General features: G+C 48.0%; 1 long non-coding RNA gene across 1 annotated transcript; it reads right to left on the minus strand.

Annotated features, from left to right (window-relative positions):
* Window positions 1-904: 904 nt before the first annotated feature.
* LOC140684240 (uncharacterized) lies at window positions 905-3294 on the minus strand. The gene is made up of 2 exons (XR_012056206.1): window positions 3187-3294; window positions 905-2505 (listed from the first exon to the last, which is right to left on the minus strand). It is a non-coding gene; the product is annotated as an uncharacterized lncRNA (long non-coding RNA).
* Between the last annotated feature and the right edge of the window lie 2675 nt (window positions 3295-5969).

Consider the following 5969-nt stretch of genomic DNA (forward strand, 5'->3'; position numbering starts at 1 on the left):
CACACTCTGGCATCTGATCCAGGGTAACCCCGTGCTGGCTCCCAGACTCACTGACTTGAAGGCAGCCTATTAAAACAAGCGCCGAGTTCTGGGCAAGCCATGCATAGCAAAGGCACATTCCAAGCCCTGGGTTTTTAACGGGAATTCAACCTCATCTGCTCATCCCTAAATGTGCAGCGACTCCTCCGTCAAACGCGGGCACTCAGCCTCTCTGCGATGGCAGTGACAGGCACCTCCGCAGCCACGCCAGAGCCCGGCAGCTCTCATTCCCAGCGCCTCTGACATCAGGCAAAAACACCCTCCTGGAAACTGCTGGCAAAGAGCCCGTGCCGTATCCCGGGCTGCTCACTGCTCCGCACAGACATTCCCAGCCGGATCCTTCAGCTCACACACAAAGCTCTTTGCCAGGGAAACCGAAATGCAGCGGCAGCAACACTGCCTAGCTCAAAAGGACACGGTTTTGTCCCGGTTTCCCTGTATTCCTCGAAATCTGCAAGCTCCCATCCACACTTCTCTGGAATTTCTGGAAAGTGTTAGATGTTCTGCTCATAAATTATCTCAATGAGTTCAGGGGTGGCAAAATGAGTGTACAGTGAGTATACGCCACACCAACTTTGTTAATTTTTAATTTTGAAACTTTCTGTTGAGTATTAAGACTGAGTATTTGTGTCTTCAGTATGAAGACTGAGGAAAAAAACTGATTAGAAAAATCACTATCAATATATTTTTTAATTTATTGTTCTTCTCTGGATGGAATGAAAAACAAAAAATAAAGCAGAAAGTAAACAGCAGTGCTGAAAGCAGTTTAGGTTCTCAGAATTCATGGTTTGCGAATTCCAGGTGTAACTTCTCAGGCAGGCAGGAAAATTGGGCTTCAAAAAGCATTGATTTTAGCATGAGGGTGTTTTTGGAAGTTAATGACATGCAAATCATTATGCATGTATTTACATTTTTGATTAGGACAAGATTGAGAAGTTAGAAAATAGAGCAGTGATCCTCCTGCAGGTCTCAGCAAAGCTGTTTCAGGTCTGCCAGGGACATGAATAGCTAACACAGATGAAATGAGCAAAGGTCACAGAGAGGAAAGGATTAAAAGGCTGAAGATAAATAACTTCTCTCCACTGCCCTCACCAAGGAGTTCACGCTATCTAGGGTGCCTACTTTTTTAATTAATGGAAAACTAGTTTGATGGGAAGACCTACGTCACGCTGGGGCTCTGAGGGGCTTCTGTGGAAACTCAGAGTTCTCTGACACTGAGCACACTCATCCAGCCCCAGCAGAACAGGCTGACCTCAGGAGCCGTGAAACTCAAACCTGCTAGTGAAACTGAAGACAGAAATTTGATCAAGCCAGTGGAGTCTCCTGCATAATTCACTTTCTTTGGAACACTCCTGGCTGGGCTGGGGAAGGAGCATCACCATTCCCAGCCTTCCTCTTACAGACATTTCCTAAAGGTGCAGGACCCCTCACTCAGATGTATTTTCACAGGCTCTTAATTCTCATTTACAGCAGGACACCAAGGAAAGGTGTGCAAGAGTAACACTTCTTTTGGCCAGTGTTCAGGCTTCCCTACTCGAATTCAGCTGCTACTTTTTGCAACTTTAATTCTTCCAGGCCAACCCACTGTGGCTAGAGAAGAAACGCCAAAGCTGCTTTGTAGTTTGGAGTTTCTGTACCTGCCGGCACGAAATTATTGCAAATACCTGACATATGTAAGTGCTTATACCTGCTAGATGTAAGATCATATGGGCCATCAAATTTGGGACTCGGAACAGCAACAAATCCAGCAATAAATCCAGCATCCAGCAACAAATCCAAATATTTACCAGCAGGTACCCCAGGTCACAGAGTGTAGCTGCAACTTTTAAACAGCACAGGAACTTGGAGAGGGTGGATCCACATTTCACCCTTTTCTTGCTGTCTTACCATCTAGACCTGTGCATCATAAAATTATAGAACGGTCTGGATTGAAAATTACTTTAGAGATCATAGCTACAGGCCTCAGGAAGAAAGGGGGAGAGATTAAAAATATTATCAATTACCACTTCTAGCCTGAAGAATTTCTTCAAATAACACACAAAAAGAAAAACCCCACCACTAATTATCTATTGATTCACCAGAGAGTAGAAGTACTGTAAAACCTGCATTAAGGTCTCACTCTGCTGAATTGCATTTCAGCCCAGTTACCTCCCCAGACTTGGATTGTTTTAATGTTTTATTGTGTTTTTAATGTAAGCAAGGGAGAGCCATTCTCTTTCACAGTTAAGTCACAACCTTGATCCACAAATAGCTTTAAACAAAGATAGGGTTTGTTTTCAAATACTTTTTTTCCTCCCATGACAGAGAGTCCCTTCTACAAGGCAGGTTATTCTGAGAGGACTTAAACAGAGCCAAGGCCACAGAAGGAAGGGAAGACAGAAAAAAGGCAAGGTTGTGAAAACTTTCAGGAGAAGAATCTTTTCACCAGTGCATTCAGTCACTTGCAGGGAGGTTGTGTGAATTCTCCTGTGTTAAAGAGCAAGGCCTGATTCAATTTCCACTGCTTTTACGACTGTGGGAAGCCCTTAGGAAGCACTTTCCCACTATCCACGCTCATATTCCCCTCTTCTACCTCACCCTGCTGCTCGCGGTCCTACAAACAGCATGAGAGGAGCTCGCTCTGCGTTTGAGCGAGGATTTATCCTTCCTCACATCCTCCCTGATTTCCTGCCCTCTCCCCTCAGTGCGAAGAAGCCGGGACGCCCTTGTTGCCCCCTCAGCCTTCCTGCCCGCCCCACCGTGAGCGCCGGGTCCGCCCGTCCGGCCCTCACCGCGCCCCCCTCCCCTCACGGCCACCTCCCCATCCCCTCATCTCCGCCTCCCCATCCCCATCCCCATCCCCATCCCCATCCCCATCCCCATCCCCATCCCCATCCCCATCCCCTCATCTCCACCTGCCCATCCCCATCCCCATCCCCATCCCCATCCCCATCCCCATCCCCATCCCCATCTCCACACCGCCCCATCCCCGTCCCTTCACCGCCCCATCCCCACCCGGCAGCCGGGGCAGGAGGTGCCGCTTGGCTGGAAGGAGCAGCCGGACCTCCCGCCTCAGCCACGGGCTGGGGATGCGCCTCCGAAACTCCGCTCAGGGCAGCCCTTCAGGGGTCCCGCGGCCGCCGCCCCTCCCCTCACGCCCCGGTTCACCTGCAAGAGGGGCACAGCGCCGGTCCCTCGGACCGGGTAGCGCCGCGGTGCCCCCGGCACCGGCCGCCGCCGCCGCCGCCGCCTCCTCCGGTTCTCCCTGGCTCGCCGGGGCCGCGTTTCCCGGGGGGCCGGTCCGGGGAGCCGCCCCCCGGCTCGCCCTGGCAGCGCCCGCCTCGCCGCCTGGGCCGCCCCTGCGCCCGCCGCCCTCAGGGGCCGCTCCCACCCAGGGCCGCGTCCCGCCCCGGCCGTGCCCCCTCAGCGCCGCGGGCCGGGGGTACCTGCGCGGCCGGCGGGGCGCCGGGGGCTGTCCCAGCTCGGCCCTCAGCCAGCGCCGCTGCCTGTACACTCCATTTCTTGGTGGTTTTTTTTTTGTTTTTTTTTTGAATCCTGCTGCCCCGGGACCGGCCCGAGCGCGCTCAGCTGGGCGGGAGCATCCCGAGCATCCCGGCACGGGGCGGCTGTCAGAGGCTCCGCTGCTGTGGCTGCTGGGGCTGAGCGGCTCCGTCAGAAACTTCTCCCGACACGCCGGTTCCCCAAGGAACGGAAGGCGCCAGGCTCAACACAAGCGTGCGGAGAGCGCGGGGGGCACGGCTGTGGAGCCGGGGCTGATCCCGGCTGGAGATGTGGGCAGGAATGTGCTGGTTCCGTACGCTCCGGCTGCGCCGCCGCTGCTGCTGCCGTCTCCCCGCAGCTTCCCAACCTGCTGCCAGGGGTAGCCACGGCTCGGCAGGGCAACCCGAAAGCACCGCAGGCTGTCACGGCACCGGCTGCATCTCACACACCCATTCCGAGCTACGGACTCTGCCCAGGCGCTGGAAGGACTAAGAGACGGGAGAGCCACGATTCTTGGTGGATGCAACACAGTTAGGACCACGGCAAAATGTCATCCTCAAAATATCTTGGACTCTTTTTATCCTCAAAGAATTCGAACTTTAAATCATTTAGAGTAAATCTCAAGTTATTTCACAAAAGAATATGGATTTCAGACTACTTGAAGGTGTCAACTCCTAGGCACAATGACCCTCACTACATTTTTTCCATATAAACCATTTTAAACTGCACAGAACAGAAAATGCACATAAAAATCTTCAGTAACTCACTTTTGGACTTCCTGAAGTGCTTTGTACAGCTACCAAACTTTTTTACTATGGTAGCTCTTCTTCAAATAAGAAATGTCCTTGAAAAGGGGAATATTCTTTAATATATACAGAGCAACTATGTTACCTCATTAATATTAATGAGCATTCAGCCATGAAAATAATTTTCATGCAAGTGTACCTGTGCCCATAGGTGCATTCATTGGCAAAGTTCATACATCATTCTCCCTTCTGGTTGCAAGTCCCTGATGAAACACGGAGATTTTAGATATAGTGAAGGATGTTGGGAATGCCAAGCTCTCAAAATTTCCTTATAGGAAATTAAAAGCAAACAAAACCAAGGAGAATTAAGCAAGCAAACAAACCAAAAGGAGATTATTTGGCTTGAATGGGAATTTCCTACCTCTTCTGAGCTGATTTACCCATGCCTACATTTTGCTCTTTAAATTTTAAAGCATCTGAACATTTGCTCTGTCAGTCGAGAAAAAATGGACTTACTTAAACTCATGTTAGATCCCCTGGGGATATCACAGGGAAAATAGGACAGCAATGCTAAGGAGAAAAATTTAATCTACAGCATCTTTTACAATTAAAAACTAGCAAACAGTGAACAGCAACAAAAGAGGGAGGGGGAAAACCATATAAAACAACAGTTTTTTCATTATTTTTTATGCTTTAATTCAAAATTCAATATTGTGGCAAATGACCAGTGTACAACAAGTGGAAACACAAAATATTTGTATTGACATCTAATTCATTAAATTCCACATGAATAGCCTCAAAGTATGACCAAACTAAACAGCACATATCTTTGCCATGCCTGAGATGCAAGAAAAACTCTGCATCATTCAAGTACATTCTAAATACTGCTGGAAGCACAAATTTACAACTCGTAACATTTTGAGTGTTATGTCTAAAACTTTTCCTTGCTAAACGGACAAAGCTTTATCTATAATTAAATAAATTTTCAGTTTCCAGATGTGTAGGTTTAAAAAACATTAGGGTGACCCTCAGGAGCTTCTTGAGCCAAGAAAACCAGGGCAGAGCAGCCATCCCCAACTACAATCAGTTGCCTGAAAACTTGAAAGTTTGGACATGGTATTATGAAATTCTGTCTGTGACATTTCATCCATCAGAAAAAGGAGGTGGAGCAAGAGCAAATCTCTACATTTCATAGGAATTACACAACTGTGCGGCTCCAGGGAACCTCCTTCCATGGGTACAGTTGATTATTAATTACCCCAGCCTGGTGAATGAACGCTTTGTAGGCTGAGAGGGACAGGTGGGATGAAACCCATGGTTTTTATTCATAGCAAAGGAAGTTTCGAGGACTTTTGAACTTCTCATTGTTTCAGAATAACGACCTGGTTTCAGTGCATTCTGGTAATTTCAAATGCAAGTCCAGCATTAGGCTTGTTATAAGATTTTTAAAACTGTCAAACATACCCTGCATTGGCTGAATGACAAGAAATTGAGGTAGGACTAAAGCAATAATGTGCCTGACTCCAAATTCAGATTTTTTTTGTATAAGAGGTAAAAAGTTAAATATTTTGTAAAAAAAAAATACCCCCTACATATTCCTGGGCATTTCATAAGTTTCCAAACATACAAAAAATTATACAACATCTAGTTGTATAAATTAGCTGGGAATTGTAATTAGCATTTTCTGCACCTTTTCTGAAACCC

This window comes from Taeniopygia guttata, chromosome 5 (assembly GCF_048771995.1).
Source record: "Taeniopygia guttata chromosome 5, bTaeGut7.mat, whole genome shotgun sequence".
Classification (NCBI taxonomy): domain Eukaryota; kingdom Metazoa; phylum Chordata; class Aves; order Passeriformes; family Estrildidae; genus Taeniopygia; species Taeniopygia guttata.